Source organism: Cyrtonyx montezumae, unplaced genomic scaffold (genome assembly GCF_038088225.1).
Source record: "Cyrtonyx montezumae isolate F1298 unplaced genomic scaffold, pur_monq_1.0 scaffold_12, whole genome shotgun sequence".
Lineage (NCBI taxonomy): Eukaryota > Metazoa > Chordata > Aves > Galliformes > Odontophoridae > Cyrtonyx > Cyrtonyx montezumae.
Window position 1 is genome coordinate 15,252,723 of NW_027071848.1, and position 17,134 is coordinate 15,269,856.

The window sequence follows — 17,134 nt, forward strand, 5'->3', positions numbered from 1 at the left end:
ACATTGAAAGAAAAAAAATGCATCTAATTGTATAAATCATAGCCCCACACCTGCAACAGGAGAGCCAAAAATAAAAACTATCTTCCATTTTAACAGAGACAATACTTCTGAAATTACTTACTAATAGGTCAATTTCAGTATTTATGGGTCAGTCAGTAGAGGGCAACAACATGCTCACTCATCTACAGAAATTCACCTAATCTATCAGAAGAATCAAACTTTTTTGGGTATATCTGAACTCAGACAAAAAGAAAAGCATCTTCTCCCTGTTTTATCTTTGGTTAAATAGTGAAAAACTTCTGCAGTGCTGCCAGTTTTGAAAAATCAATTTCAAATTTGTGTAAGAATGGACAGGACGTGGTGTACCCATAGGATCAGATGGCAATCCAGAGGGCCACAGCTAACTGCACAGTTAAGTCAAATCAATTAAAAACATGGAGAAACATTCATGGAAAAAAAATAAACCTTGTAATTTTTTTTTTTCCTTCTAGTTGCTGGACTTCATTGCTTCATTTGCAGTTGTTTCAGGCATTAGCCATTTGGCTTACAGCCATGTCTGGCCCACACTCCTCTAAGAGGTCTGCATTTCCTATGACATGAGAGTCCATCAAAAGAAGATAGAGATGTGAGGGAAAGATTCTTGGAAATTTGATGACTGGAAAAATGACAGTTCTTGCCAAGTATTTTTCTGAAAACTGGAAAAAACAACAGGACTGGAACCAGCTATCTGTGGGGTAAGGGAGCTTTTAGTGTTGATGTCTTCCATTCCGCAGAAAGACACAGATTCTGATCCATTAATCTCTGGTGGTTCTCCCATTGTTCATAGTGCATCAGCAGTCAACAATATTCTCAAATTATTTCAATAGCATACGTTTTTTGTAGAAGGGGAAAAAATGGAACAAGCATATTCTGTTAAAGAGCTCAATCAAAAGATTTTAAAAAGTGCCATCTGAAAAAGTAAGAATACTTTCAACTCATGGTGATATTTATTCAAACGTTAATATCTTGAATTTGGTACGATGAGTAAAAAGTTGAGAGTTGACAATAAGTTGAAAATTTTCTGAGCTGTAACACATGGAACCACTGCAGCTGCTGCTAAATGTTATTGGGTATTTATTAATAAAAATAATGATGTTTATAAAGTTGTGTCAATGTGTGACAATAGGAAATGATAAAAAGGAAGAAATAAACTATTGGGCTATGTTAAGAAGAGGTTCTTAGACCTCTTGGTCCCCTCTTTTCATGGAGACTATAAATCTCATCTTTCTCTACAGGAACACTCATTACCTGACTCTTTCCAAAAGGAAGACAAAAAATGGCCTTTCACAGATGATTGGGCCCTACAATAGCAACAGCAGATGATATCTTTATCTAGAGAAAAGAGAGGAGGATAAGGAACAATAAGGAACTCGCTGGACCCATGTGTTGAAATGTTGTGAATCAGGCTCTCTGCAATTATCACTAATCCAGGCTATTGTAGCCATGTAGACATCTGAGCTTTCAGAATTTGTATTTTCAAGCCTCTGCCAGTAGTTTCAATAATTGAATAATAAGATAGGTTTTCATGCATTCACAGCACTGACATTATGTTTGGGGCTGCAGTAACTTTGAGAAAAAAAAGCAAAGAAAAAACATCTAATATTATAGTATTTCTGATGACAGTGTTTGTTTGGTGCAATTGAGCCCTGTCAGCTTTAACAGTCACAGTGTCATGACCAAGATGCTTTCTGCTGTTAATTTCAAAGTACAGGTGATAATTAGTTTTGACCACAGGTACTGTCAGTTCAGCAAATGTTTATTCACTCTGAAAAGTGTTTTACTGGCAGAGAGAATCAATTTCGGACTAATTTCAATTTTCCTCCTTTTTAGAAAAGTTTGAATAATTGTTTCCTCTTAACCACAATTATTTCTTTAAAATGTTGTACATATACAGCTCCAACAGAACTCCAGATATCTTACAGACAGGACTCCAAAAGGTGCCTGCTAATCTTTTCCTGTTATTTTCTTGATCCTACAGTCTCTTGTGCTGCTGAGGAAAAGAGACAGTGAGCCAAAGCCAGCTCCCTAGAGAGCTCCCAGAAAAAATGCTTTGTCCCTGGACTGTGAAGATGACTTTTCATTTCCTCCTACTGTTGAAAAATGGTATCTCTGCACAGAGTTCTTGTGGCATCTTCTCTGTTAGGTACAATGGTCACAGTATGAACAAAACCTGCAGCACTCCTCTTAAGGTTGGGAAGTCTCTGCTGAGTAGAAGGCAATGAAGGACATCTAAAAGCTAAACTGGATGCAGAATCACATATTCACTTGGTCACAGAAGGGTTCAGGTTGGATGGGACCTCTGGAGATCATTTACTTCAATGCCTCTGCTCAGTGCAAGGTTATCTAGAGCAGACTGCCCAGATTGTGTCCAATTGGGTTTTGCATACCTACAGAAGTGGACAGTCCTCAACATTTCTGGGCAATTACACCTGGCAAGGAAGTATTTGTCATCTCACACAAGAAAGAAGAATTTTTTCATGCTTGCTCTTGAATCTTTTATTGTGGCCATTGTCCCGTCCTTCCACTAGACATGACTGAAAAGTGCCTGGCACCACTTTTGTCCCCATCAGGTCAATATGATCCCTCTGAACCTCCTTTTTTTCTAGATTAAAAAGTCTAGTTTCTTCCATCCTGTCCTTGTATGACAGATGCTCTGGTGCATTAATCATCTTTGAGGTCCTTCCTTGATGTCACTCCAGTATGTCCATCTCTTCTGCTGAGGAGCCCAGACCTAAACACCAATGATGAGAGGAGGGGAAGGGTTCCCACTGTCAGTATGCTGGTAATGCTTTTCCTAATGCAGCCAAGGATAGCACTGTCATTCTGTGATGTAATGGTGCAGGGCATACGACTATGGAATTGTGTTTGAGGATTGGTGTCTGACTGGGAGACAGGATCCACCTCACTAAGCAGGGCAAAGACAAATTGCTGATAGGATGGCTGATCTCATGAAAATGACTTTAAACTACAAAGGAGGAAGGAGATGGTAACCAGCAGCCTTGTGAAGAAGTGATGCACAGGGCTGATGAACAAAAGACATGGTATTATGTGACATAGAGAGACAACAAAAATCAATAGAAGTGGATTAAGTGGGGTCACTTCCAGCACTTGCAGATTAGTAAGAAAATGCTTATTAGGGATCATTATGAAGGAATCCTAAAAACACTTTCTATGAACACAGCATGCTGGGATGCTCTTCTTAAGTGCCTGCATTCAGTATGTATAATAAACATTACTGGCTCACCATGAACCCCAGGTCTTTTTCAGCAAAGCTTATTTCCATTCAGTTGGCCATCAGCCTGTTCTGGTGCCTGGAGATATTATAAATCTACAAGATTTAGCATTTCCCCTGTTAAGCATCATGAAACTCCTGTTAGCCCATTTCTCTACCTTGCTAAGGTCCGTCTATGTATCAGTTGAAGGTATTAGACTCATCGTCTAACGTATCGCATGGAAACTTGCTGAGGGTGCACTGTCCTGTCATTATCATTATTAATGATGATAAACAATAATGGCCCCAGTCCCAACCTTGAGGTAGTCCATCAGTGACTGGACTTCATGCCAGTGATCACAGCCCTTTTCCACAGTTCAGCCAGTTTTCCATTGCAGTATCCACTTATCTAGCCCATACTTCAGTTTTTCAATTATAATGCTACAGGAGACAGTGTTGAAACCCTTGCTAAAATCAAGATACATCATCTTCTACTCTCCCCTTATCCACCAAGATAGTCACTTCGACATGTAAAGATATCGGGATGATCAGGCATGAGTTCATATTTGTAAATCCACACTGGCTTCTTACAGTTATCTTTCCGTCTTTCATGGATGTAAATGGCCTCCAAAGGGTCTTGATCCTCAGCTTTCCTAGTAGTTTCACAGATCTTCCCTTCTGCCCTTCTTGAAGGTAAGAGTGGTATTTGCTGTCCTCCAGCTGCCAGGAGTTTTTCCCAATTGCCATAATCTTTTAAAAGTAATTGAGACTGACTTATCAATGATGTTAGCCCACTCCCTCAGCGTTTATGTATGCATCTTATGAATTTATGTCCACTTTACTTACATGTTCCCTAATCTGATTCTGCTCTACTCAGTGTGAGTTTTATTTGCTTCAGATCTTTCATCTGTCTCAGGGCATGGGATTGCTCAAGCCTTCTCTTACCAGTAAAGACTAAGATGAAAAAGATATTGAGAACTTCGGCCTTCTCCGTGTCCTTTCTCTCGAACCCATGCAGCAGCTGGCCCACATTTTTATCAGACTTACTTTTTTATCTACTCTTATGCTTGAAAAAGACTTTCTTACTGCCTCTCATGTCTCTTCCTTAATTAAACTCCTGGTGGACTTCAGTTTCCCAAATCCCATCCCTGCATGCTTTAGTTGTGCATTTATTCCCTTCAAGGTCACATGCCCCTGCTCTCACCCCTTGTTGCACAGTGACAATTAATGTCTCTGCTCCTCCCTTCTACTTCCCTGTGGCTTGGCAGAAAGATAACTTGGCCACTGCCAGAATTGCTCAACCAAAGAAGTCACTGGTTTGGCTGTCTTATAAGGCACTTATGTTTAGGTAACTACCTTACATTGTAGCACTAGAAGTTGCATCAAACAACTGAGTCTTAAGGTCCTAAGTAAAATGACTGTAGTTCTCAACAATGACTAAGCATTGGATTTCATCTTTGCTAACTCAAAGTCATCATCTGAGTTAATCTGCAAAGGATGACTATTTTTTTCCCCAAGCTGGAAGCCTGAATTCCAGATTTAATCCCCAAACATATTTTCAGAACTTGGCAGTAACTGCCCTGAGAAAAACAGGTATAACAGCAGTGAGACAACTCAAACTATGGCAGAGCTATTGAGCAAAACTAGTGTGAAGAAGAAATGAGGCATGTGAATATTCCAAGGAAATATTTGTGTTGATTGCTGCTCATTGTCTCTTGATATATCATTGTTAAACATGGAACAGTCTGTGATTTTGTTGGCTTCTTATATTAGAACAAGAGGAAAACATCTTGCACTGGTGCTGCTTGGTTTTTGGAGTCTCAGAATTTTCTTCCATCAGCTTCCTTCAGAAATGGGAGGCTGAGGAACATACTGTGAATAGCCATTATGACATTATCAATCTATAATTGCACTTGTTGGTTCTGTAATTAATATTACCAAGGTCATTACTGTTAGCACCTCAAAGATGCTGTGCAAAAGCCAATCTTCTCATCTCCAAAGTAGCAATCAGAACACCAGGATGGTTAACAGATTCTATCTTACTAGTTTGGGAAAATCTTGCACAGAGGCCTCAGATGCAAATGTGGCCTACCAGATACAGACAGTTTAGAGAAAAGCATTAGTGAATGTAACAGGTACAGCATGAGTGATTTCATTTGCATGTCTGCACCCAGCTCACAAGCTGCCTGGGCATTGCAGCACCCTCTGTGGCACTATGGCTGACAGAGGTGACTGCCAGCTGGGGCCACCAACACCAGGCCAGCAGCTTGCAAGATTTTCTCCTAGGGCCAGAGAGATCTGAAGTTCTTGCTGCCATTTTAATTGCTGCCATCTAGTGTCACCATGTGGGAGGACAAACAGCAGGGTTGTCGTTTTCACTATGGTGAGGCTTGAGGATGCTTCTGTTTGTCCTTGTAAAGTAAATTGACAGGAAGATGTGATTTCAGCCATAGGGCTGTCTTGCTTCACACAGAGCTTACCATGTTTTGTCTTCTATTCCAATAGCTGGAGCAGTTAACCAGGTACTTGGTCTCTAGACATCCTTTTCTCCTAAAGGGATTTGAATACATCTACCTCCCATGAAAGTTCCTTCAGTGATAGATAATCACTTCCCATTTCTAACCTCTCTCAAATGCGTGCCCCACCACACACAGTTGTGTCTTTGCAGCTTCCACAGGTGCTTCTGCAGTGACTTGGATTGCTGTCTGTGTTCTCCATTGTGCCAGAAATTGGTACCATGACTACAGTGAGTATTATACAAGCTTCTTGAGGTGGACAGAACTTATGGCGTGCTCTGTCTTCTGCACTGCATCACAACTGGGACAGGATAGTCTCATTCTTGGAGTACTGATAGGGCAATTATTTTCCTCACTCTGGGTATCCAGTTAGCCAACAGCATGTAGGAGCATGTTATAATTAGTTTTCTGGAACAATCAGATAAGATTCTGCATCTGCTCTTATTATCTTAAGAAAGAGCGCACTCATTTGACAATAGTATTTTGTTCCATTAGAACAAGATTTTCAAGGATCATTTCTTTTTCCTCATTACAGTAATTCTAAATGATGAAAAATAAGGAGTTACAGAGAAAATGTGTAGAGTTTTTTGCTAATGGATACAGTAGTGTTTCAGAGCAAAGTCATGGCTCCTCAGGCATTATTTCAATGACTGGAATTTCATAGGAACAGGGATCCTATGTGTGCAGTTCATATATCTATATGTGTATTGTCTAGAATATTAGCAGAACTATTCAAGCACAAGTAAATATGGGAACGTTATGATGAAAATCTCAGTTATTTCTAATTGATGAAAATACCCTGGTGTTTATACAAAGCTACACAGTGACTCACAATGAAATGAAGTCAGCAAAATACCAGACGTTTTTACATCCAAAACAGAGACAAGTGCCATATGTTCATAAAATACTTTTCTCCTTAGTAAATGTTTATGAAGAAAATGAATGGATAAATTCCAAAAAGAGAAACTTGTGTAATATTATTTTTAGACAGCAGAACTATTTTTTCCATTGAGATTTTTTTCTTCTCATTTACGTATTTTCATTGCAAATCAGATGACACAAAAGGGTATCTTATATGTCACTCATACATCTTCAGTGTTACTTGGTGCTTGACTATAATTGCAGCAAAAGTATGGGAAGATACTTTCCTTGCAGACCAGAGAACCCTAACTGTTGCTGTTTGCTGGGACCAGGACTTGGATCCTGTGGTCATACTGAGATGTACCTGAGTAGATGTAGGGCTTGGTGGACACTTGTGAGGAAGACACTAAGGTTGGTCTTGAAAAGTGCTCAGTTCAGTTGGAATTGATCCCTACAGGGAGATAGTAAGGGGTACTATTTCTTCTTTGATTATGTGGAGATTATGCAGAATCAGATTTAGTCTCTGTATTAAATGTTCTCATATGATCTTTCCTGAATTAACTGGAATAAAGTTTTCTGCTACAATTGCTTATGAATCTTTTAGTAATGGGGATATTAAACTGTCAATTGATGTTTAAAATATGAACCAGAGGATGAGACATGATAAAGCAAAACACATTATTGGTAAGTAGCAGCTGTTTGCTTTATTTCACAATAAAATGAAAGGAGTCATTAAATAAAATTAATTTCAAAGCAGACAGAAGGAGATAGCTTCATTGAGAAAACCAGCTAAGCTGAGGAACTCTCTGCATGGAAGAAAAAGATTTATCAAGAGATATTAAATAGACATATTTCCAGACAAGAAAATTCCATTTTCAAGTTTCTGAGGTCTAGAGAAAATGAATTCCCACTTTATGCTCCCTTGTTCTCTTAGTATTTCCTATAAATCTATTACTGAAGAAAGGACAATGCGCTAGATTGACCTGAATCAATACATCAGTTCCTACACAGTGTAGGTACATGTTTGCACTTTTATTCCTGACAATGAGGATGACAAAAACTCTTGTTCAGTTCAGAGCAGTGCTAAGTATCCTGGAGTGGACTGCATATAACAGGAGATAAGCAGAATGTAAGGAGTGCAATACAATAGCTATCCTGGTAAACAAAACAGTGGGGGCAAACAACATTTTTATGGTATCTAACTGGCAGAAGAATTATTCATTTGAATTCAGTTGTAGACATTCAGGTTCAGAAATAATACCCTGCCTATTCTTGTGTGTGAAAAAGAAAACCACAGAAAATTTGAATTTATCTAGGTTTATCTGGAGTTGTTGTAGGCTTTGTGAAATATCTGCCTAGTGCCTAACTTAACAACCAGCTATCATAGCTATTCACTTTATTAATATTTTTATTTGTTTCAATCTGTAAATTTTCATTGTAAATGCAGATAATATCTTGACTTCAGCCTTTCCCCAAAAGAGCATTATTTAATGTTTGTCCAGCGAACAAACCCTTGTACTGGGAATGGCCAGATACTAACCTTTTAGTAGACTACAAAACTAGCAGCTTCAGTTTGTGTGTTGTAACCTACAGGCTCCTGTCAGACATGAGCAATTTGTATGCACATCCATTTATGTAGCTACAGTTTTATCTGAAGATGATACATTTAGGAGGAAAGAATTAAAATGCAGGAAGACCACATACATTTTCCTGTTAGCTAACCTCTGTTGAATTTATTCTACAAAACACATCTTCCTGTGATCCTAAAATTGTTTCTTTCCATTGACTTGACCATATTTTTGATGTCTGCAATGTGCCAGTCTTCCCACGTCACAATTTGTTTGGGCCAATATAAAATATCAAATTTTCTAACATTTGAAAGATTCCTGTTGTTTCTGTGTGTGAACATGAGGAGTTTAATACACTTTCCTGCTACAGTAGTGAATTTTCTATTCTGTAACCTGTATACAAAACCATATCTACCATATGCAGAGCTCCTTCAGTTGATATCGGGATAGGAAATATGCCCCTAGTTACTTGATAATTTACCGTGCTTTCTGTACTGGTTCTGGCCTCCACAATCCATGCATATTTTGTTTGCAGAGAGATTTTTCTTAATCAGATGTGGAGATGTACAATCTATCTTTGGCTTTGTTTCACAAAGTCACAGGATCATGTTTACAGTCAGTAGACCTGACAGGTTTTTATTTATTATGTACGTTTGCATTCTCAAAGTTAGATTTCATGTTTCTGAGACACAGGGGAAAATAATGTTTAGCTAACCCCTTTTGTTGGCTAGAGCTTATGATAAGCCGTTCACAGCCAGCTAACCATTTATGTATCCAACCGATTATTTTCTTGATATGAATCCTGTAGTCAACAGGAGAGTTCTGGTATTCACATTTCATAGTCTCAAATTGTAAATGCCAGTTTTTACTTGTCTAGACATAGAGCTGTTTTGATTAAGTCTTGGAGTTTCTGAAGTTTGTGCACCTCATTGCCACAAGGACAGCCCTAGCAGGTTGGTGGTCCTTGCATCTGAATGAATCTCTCCATTCCAAGACCACTTCAGCCTTTCATTCTCTGTTGCTCACAGACTCCCTTGTGATCAGACTGTAACTCTGCCAAGTGTGCACTGCAGGGAGCAAGGGCTATTCCCTCTTCTTACACTTATTCTTTTAGTCTGTCTTTTCTGATATATTTACATACATCTTTAATTCATATATTCCCATGATGCAGACTAGCTTGCTATTGCAAGCCTTGAATTTCACCCATTACACTTAAAAAAAATTAAAAAAATATATATTTATAATGGTTTTGAATTGGCTTCTATCACCCTTCTAGCAAATTACCTTTATTAAAGCTTGGTTATTATTGTAGTTTCTACCATTTATGACTACATTTCTGGTGTCATTCTGTTGGATCCTCATTCTACGTGCTCCACTGCAGACACTACATGTATGTTGAGAGCTTTGATCATTTTCTCTTTTTTAGGTTGTTCTAAATGGTAATTATCTTAATTTCCTGTATTTGCCACTATTTTTTTAATCTTTTTTTTTTTCTTCCCCTGTAGACTCAGAGAAAGTAAGAACTGCTGTTTCAGCATGTCACAGTACATAACTTCTCTTCAGTAGATGCTTCTGTGTGGGCTCTTGACCTGTGGAGTACAGAAAGTAATCCAAGAGTGTTTACTCCTCTGTGAAGCCCAAAGCCCCTCGGCACATCTGCCATGGTATCACTTAGGGGACAGGGCATGTTCCTGTGCAGAGCCTCTGGAAGAAACAAGAACTCTTGATTAGTTTCTTCAATTATCTACTGACTCATTTTGTCTCCTTTTGGTCTTGTATAACATATACCAGATCATTACAAAGGAGGGTCCTTATGTAGGCTTCATTTCTAACCTGGGAAATGGGACAAACCAGGCCAAGGAACAGAATGCCTGTGTTCTACCTCAGATTTTGCAGCAGCAACCACCACCTACATTAAACACAGGAAAAAGATCTCTTCTACCTCAATACCACTGTACCCACACAATGCATGGACAGCTCCTCCTACTCTGTACCTCATCTAAACTTGATGGGAGGAGCAAATCCAGCTTATAAAATGAAGTCAGCTGGTCTACCAGGTCCCATTTTATGGTGAAGGGCTAGCCCTGCTCCATACATTTGCACTTTCTTGCCATTCATTATGCTCAGTAGTCTTGTGGTAAAAGCAAATTAAACACAATAGCGTGGAGAAGATGAGGCTGTTTTATCAAGGGTTCTGCAAACTCTGGTAGAACTTAGGGTGAACTACCTGAATAGAAAGGACCATGTACAAATATGTTTACATCTATAAATATCTAAAGAGCGGAAGGCAAAGGGATGAGACTAGGCTCTTCTCAGCAGTGTGTGGTCATAGGATGAGGGGAAATGGCCACAAACTGAAGCATAGGAAGTTCTGCACAAATGTATGTGGGAACTTCCTCACAGTGCAGTGACGGAGCAGTGGCACAGCTGCACAGAGAGGTGGTGGAGTCTCCTTCTCTGGAGACGTTCCAGACCCGCCTGGACGCCTACCTGTGCAACCTGGGCTAGGGAGCTGCTTTGGCAGGGGGTTGGACTCCATCATCTCTGGAGGTCCCTTCCAACCCCTACAACTCTGATTCTGTGAAATATAGGGAACATGAGAAAGGAAAATAGTCTTCTGACTTGTTTGCAGCGTGATATCTTCCTGCCTTTGGTATGGGGATATGTGGTGCAGTGGTGTCAGGAAATAAGCAGATCTAGCTGGAAACAACAGTTCTGCTTCTGTAGTTTCAGAGCACTGCAACACTTGAGTAAACATGAAATGTCCCTGGGAAGAACACTCCAGAAGCTTCTGCCAAGTGACAGATGGATGAGTTGAAAGGTTGCAACAAGTGAGAGGAAAAGAAGGGTATGTTCATTAATGCAAAATACAAGGAGAGAGCAGGGAGAGCCAGTTCTTGAGGAGGCAGAAGCAAGACTTGATACCTTCTCAGCAACAGTGTGCTGCTGCCAGGAAAGATGGCAGTACATCAGTAGGATATACATATATATATATTTCCTTCCTTCTTTCTTTCCTTCCTCCCTTTGTCCCTTCCTTTTCTCGCACTTCTTCTTCTTCTTCTTCTTTTTTTTTTTTCCTAGTTAGAGAAATCAGAAATGTCCCAGGAGCTTAGCAGAGGACAGAGTAGTCAGAGCTTGGGTAGGAGTTTGTGTGCCATCTGACATTTTCACTGTGTGTTGTACTAAGGGGAAAGACAGGAATTTAAAAGCATACCCATTTTGTCTTCATGGCTTGTGCTTGCTGTAGAGATGAGAAAGGAATCACCTCGCCCAGGTATGTCACTGAAACTTGTGCAACACTGAGTATTTTATTTCTTGTTATTAGTAAGTAAAGTAGTTTTAAGTCATAATTCCATGCTAGAAGGAAGATAGAGAGGGTTATGCAAAGTAAATGAAAGTAACTCCTATTAATTTCAGAGATGGCTAGGGCGAGGCCAGATCCCATGTTGCAGGTAGGGTCACAGTCAGTGAGAAATCAGCTTTGTAGATCTTACCTATGATGGCAATACGAAAATAAGCAAGAGAAAGATATTCAGAGGCAAGAGCTCTTGGAGGAAAAAGATGCTTCTCTTCACTTCCATTGATAACTTTGTATCCATCTAACTGGATAAACTTGTCAACTCTCATGCTCTATGAGCACCACGTTACAGCTCTTTGTGTTGAGAAGCAAGATATGTATACTCTAGGTCCCAGACTGGTACAGCAGATACATTCTCAGATAGGTCATTGTTACTGTAATCCTCTCTGAGCATTACAGATCTTCAACTGTTTCAGGTTAGGAAAAGTCATTGTTTTAATTGTAAGCAAATCCACATGGCTTGGAAAAGTCAGCCCACTTGCTCTCTAACTTAAATTCTACACAACTATTCAATATTTGTCTCCTGCTTCTTAGGAGATCCAAGCTGTGGGGTATGATTGACACAGCAAAGGGACAGATTGCCATCCAGAGCAACCTAGACAGGTTTGAGTAGTGGGTCCATGTGAACCTCATGAGGTTAAAAAAATCTAAATGCAAGATTTTGCATCCAGGTTGAGGCAACCCTGTTGTCATTGCAACCTGGGGGATAAAAGGATTGAGCACAGCCCTGACAAGAAAGACTTGGGGATACTAGTGGATGTTAAGCTGAACATGAGTCAGCAGTGTGCCCTCACAGCCCAGAAAGCAAACTGTATCCTGGGCAGCATCAGAAGAATTGTGACTAGCAGTATGAGGGCGGTAATCCTGCCCCTCTGCTCCGTGCTGGTGAGGCCTCTGCCGTACTGCATCCAGATGTGGAGTCCCCAGTACAGAAGAGACATGGTGATGTCGGAGCATGTCCAGAGGAGGGCCACAAAAATGATCCCAGGTATGGAACATCTCTCCTACAAGGACACGCTGAAGCTGGGACTCTTCCTCCTGGAGAAGAGAAGGCTGAGAGGTGACCTGATAGTGGCCTTTCAGTATCTAAATGGGAGCTACTGGAAAGAAGGGCACAGACTCTTTAGCAGGATCTGTTGTGATAGAACAAGGGGAAATAGATTTAGGTTAGATATAAGGGAAAAATCTTTTACATTGAGGGTGCTGAGGCACTGGAACAGGGTATCTCATCCCTGGAGACTTTCAAGGTGAGGCTGGATAACGCTCTGGGCAACCTGATCTAGCTGTGCATGTCCCTGTTCATTGCAGAGGAGCTGAACTAGATGTCCTTCCTAGGTCCCTTCCAGCTATAAGGATTCTATGATCTCTACTGGGGGATCTTCACAGCGTGCAAGCTGAGGAGGCAGAAACATGCACAGAAAAAGGAATGACTTTAGCCCTGTTCAACAGATCTACAGCACATTATAAGAACCTGTGAATTTATGATAAACTCTGACTTTTTGCTTCTGAATGTTAAACATTTGATGTCTCTGAAGTTTCTGAATGAATTGCATATACAGATTTCTAATGTTTTTGAAACCTGAATGGTGATTCTTATTTAGATTCATATCAGTGCTTGTGCTTGAGGACAAGGAAGGAATTTTTGCTAAACCAGAAAAATGTGAAGGAGAAATTCCATTTTTTTTCAGTATTTTTGTTGAATCTGGAAAGTTTCATTTAACTAAGAAAATGTCTATAGTTTAATAGTGGTTTCCTTCTGTGTTAGTGAAAATCATTTTCCAAAACAAAACATTTTAAGAAATAGAGTGACTTAATGATAGAGAAGACAGACATCACCTTCAAGCATTGAAAAATCTCAATGGACCTTGTGGGGATTGATTTGGAATTGTTTGTCTCTAGAAGATAGACTTACCTGTATACCATGGAAGTATTTTATATTATTATTATTTAAAATTATATTTATATTATATGGTTATGAAAAGATGAAAAATTGCTCATCAAGCAAAGATTGTGATGCCAAAAATTTTAGTAGCAATTTCATAGCCTGCAGTTATGGAGAATATGTAGAGCTAGAAGATATTACATTAGTCTTCACAACAGTGACACCCTACTTAGATACTGAGTACTTAAAATAAACCTTACAGGAGTTAAAACCTACTGCAGAGAACCTGCTTTGGCAGGGGTGCTGGACTTGATGATTCTAAAATTCAGAGATTATATGTGAAAGAACCCCAAGAAAATTTTCATTTTGAGAGAAGAAATATATGGCTTAGAAATCTTGATAATGAGCAAAAAAGATGCAAACATTTGTTTTCCTTGAGATCATAGAATCATAGAATCATTGATTGGAAAAGACCTGTAAGCCCAATCATCAGCCCATCACCACCATACCCTCTAACCATATCCTATGATGTTTGTTTAAAGCTCATTTTAACATTAAAGCTGCTATCTTAATGAAAATTTAGATTTATATATCTCAAATTAGGTACTGCTTCTAGATTTTGTAATGGTGCTCTGTATGAGCCCTGTTCTATGGCATTTTCCATCCAAATATGAGTAAAAGGCCTTGGACTTCCTAAGACAGATGTCAGTGAGCCTGACGATCTAAATCCAAATAAATGCAAATTTCTTTAAATGTCCAGTCATAAAGCATCTACATGCCCTTTCAAGATCTTGCTCACGTGTCTAGCTCCATGCCTGCTGTTATCTGCACAGTTGTGCACCTGCTGCAGCAGGGCTGGTGGCTCCATTGGGGTGATCCACTTATCTGTGTTTACTGTCTTGCTGTGGGATAAGCTCAAGCAAGTCTCTAGCACTTATTGGCTTTTCATGGCCAGAGTTCTAACATACAAAATGAAGTATGCTCCACATATTCAGACTTTTTCTATTCTTTAATCAACACCTTTGTATTGCTCCCCTGTCTTATTTCACTCTTTTTAATATAGCATATATAAAAAAAAAACAACAAACTGTCCTTTTCCTTAATCTAGTGTACAGAGATCCATCTCCATTGATGACAGCCTTTCTGCCTGATATCTAAAGGAAGATCATATGTAATGTCTTCACTGAATGCAGACATCCTTTAGCTTGGGAATGGAATTTCAGCTGCGGTTGTCCTATTGAGAAATTCAATTTTCACTGGAAAAGTGCTGGATTATTCTTAATATTAGGAGTCGAATCTTCTTTACTAATATAAAGATCGTTTGAAAGAAATAAAATTTACATCCTTAGTAGGGTTGCTAGCTCTCGTATTATTATTATTGATAACACGGCATTTTCCTTGAAGTTCTGACTATTCAGGTCTAGTGCTTGTATGAAAGTTCCAGCTTTTCTCTTCTTCTCTTCTCTTCTCTTCTCTTCTCTTCTCTTCTCTTCTCTTCTCTTCTCTTCTCTTCTCTTCTCTTCTCTTCTCTTCTCTTCTCTTCTCTTCTCTTCTCTTCTTTCTCTTCTCTTCTCTCTTTTCCTTTTCCTTTTCCTTTTCCTTTTTTTCCTTCTATTTTTCAGTTGTCCTTTCTATTTTACCATTTTTTTAATTTTCTTTTTTTTTTTCTTATTTCTCTGCTTTCTTTTCTCCCTTTTCTCTTTTCTTTCTTTTATTTCATTTTTTTCTCTTTTCTTTCTTTTATTTCTTTAAAAATATATCTTAATTTAATTTCAAAGGTGTGTTACTAGCTCCTAATTTTGTAAAGAAAATCTTCAAATTTAGGCTGAGTAAGCCAGCAGGATCCAGAGGAAAAAGAAAAATGCATAAGAAAAAAAAATAAAAAAAAACTGTTTTTGCATTATGTTTATGAACTAAACCTTTTTTTCAGATGAAGGCTAAGGGCTGACCATACCAAGAGATAGAACAGCCTGCTTATTTTCTGACAAAGAGTTGTTGTGAGATTATTGACTGATACTTAAACACATGTGCCTATTTAATCTCCTTCATCTGTTTCCTTAAGATGAATTCTCCAGATGGTGACCCTGGCCAGATCTTTTCTTTGATACTGTAATAAAAATGATGTGTGGAGCTTGGTAACATCACCTATAATTAAGGTTTCCTAACTCTCTGTATTTTAAGATCCTGGTTTTGGTTGCATATAATTTGCCAGATAACAATTTAGTCTGAAATTATTCAGGTGCTTGACTGAGATGGATAATTTTTCTGAGTAAAGTCTCATCCAAACTGGTTAACTGAATCACAAAAAGGAAAAAAACAAAAACAAACAAACAAAAAAAAAACCAACAAACAACTCACATGAAAACAGTTTGCATTTAAACAGTTGAATTTGGTTTGCTGACAATTGCTTTTATTTTCCTGCTTTGTGCCAGAGACCAGGACTTAGTCAGGAAACATGCTCTGCTGCCAGGGGTGTGCCTTATACTATCTCTGAGAAAATTTGTTCAAATTTGGCTTGGTTTGGAGCCCCTGCAAATCACAAGGTCACAGATGTTTGTCTAACCTTTAGTTAAAAACTTCTGCTGCTATTCTGCAGCCTCCTAAAGTAGCCTACCCTAATACTTAGCTCTCACTAGAGTGAAAGAGGCTTTCCTAATATCTAACTAGAATCTTCCTTGCTGAAAATTAAGCTAAATTCTTCTTGTACTATACTGAGTGGACAGAAAGATCAACTGATCACTGTCCTCTTCAGAATAACCTTTTTATGTATTTTGAAGGCTGTTATCATGTCCCTACTCAGCCTTCTCTTTTCTAGACTAAACAAACCCCATTCCTTCAACCTTTCCTCATAGCTCCAGTTTTCTAAACCTCTTATCATTCTCATTACTCCCCCTCTGGCTGCTTTCCAGTATATCTAATTTTTTTTTTTTTTTACTTTACAGTGCCCCAAACTGGACACAATAGCAGTAAAGCAGAATAATTACATCTCATGCTTCCCACACGTTCTTTCCAGTATGACCCAGAATGAAATTTGCCTGATTTTTGTTATCAGAATCACATTATAAATGCACGTTCAATTTGTCCTGAACTGTAATCTTTCTCCTGGTATCATTGCCTTTTATTTTCTGCAAATTTTACTATCATTTTACTTCTCTTTCCTAAGCACAGGACATTGTATTTGTCTTTACTAAATTTCATTTGGTATTTTAGACAATGCCTCCAATTTATCAAGGTCATTTTGAATTCTTATCCTAGCCTCTTAAAAGCTTTTGGCTCCATTCAACTTGACATCATCTGCAAATTCTACAGATTTTCTCTCTTTTCCATTATCCAAGTCATTAACAAAAATATCAGATAGACTAAACATTACAGAACCTGGTAGGACCACACTTGAAATGCCTTCCCAATGTATTATGAAGTAGCAAAACTACATTTTATACACACTTAATGAGTGTGTAACCTCACTTATTTACATCCTTCTGCTTTCAGTAGCAACAAGAATATCAAAAACAGAGGTCAGGAGACAAAGATCTTGGCCCAGGAATCCCATCTGCTGCTGCTGCTGCCTTGAACGCTGTGATCATGAAGAGTAGCCTCTCCAGGAAGAGAAGGGGTATGTTTTGGTGGTGGTAGTGAGGCATACTTGTGTGGAGGGGAATAAGGAATTAGAATCAAAACCAAACTTCACAGATAGGGTTT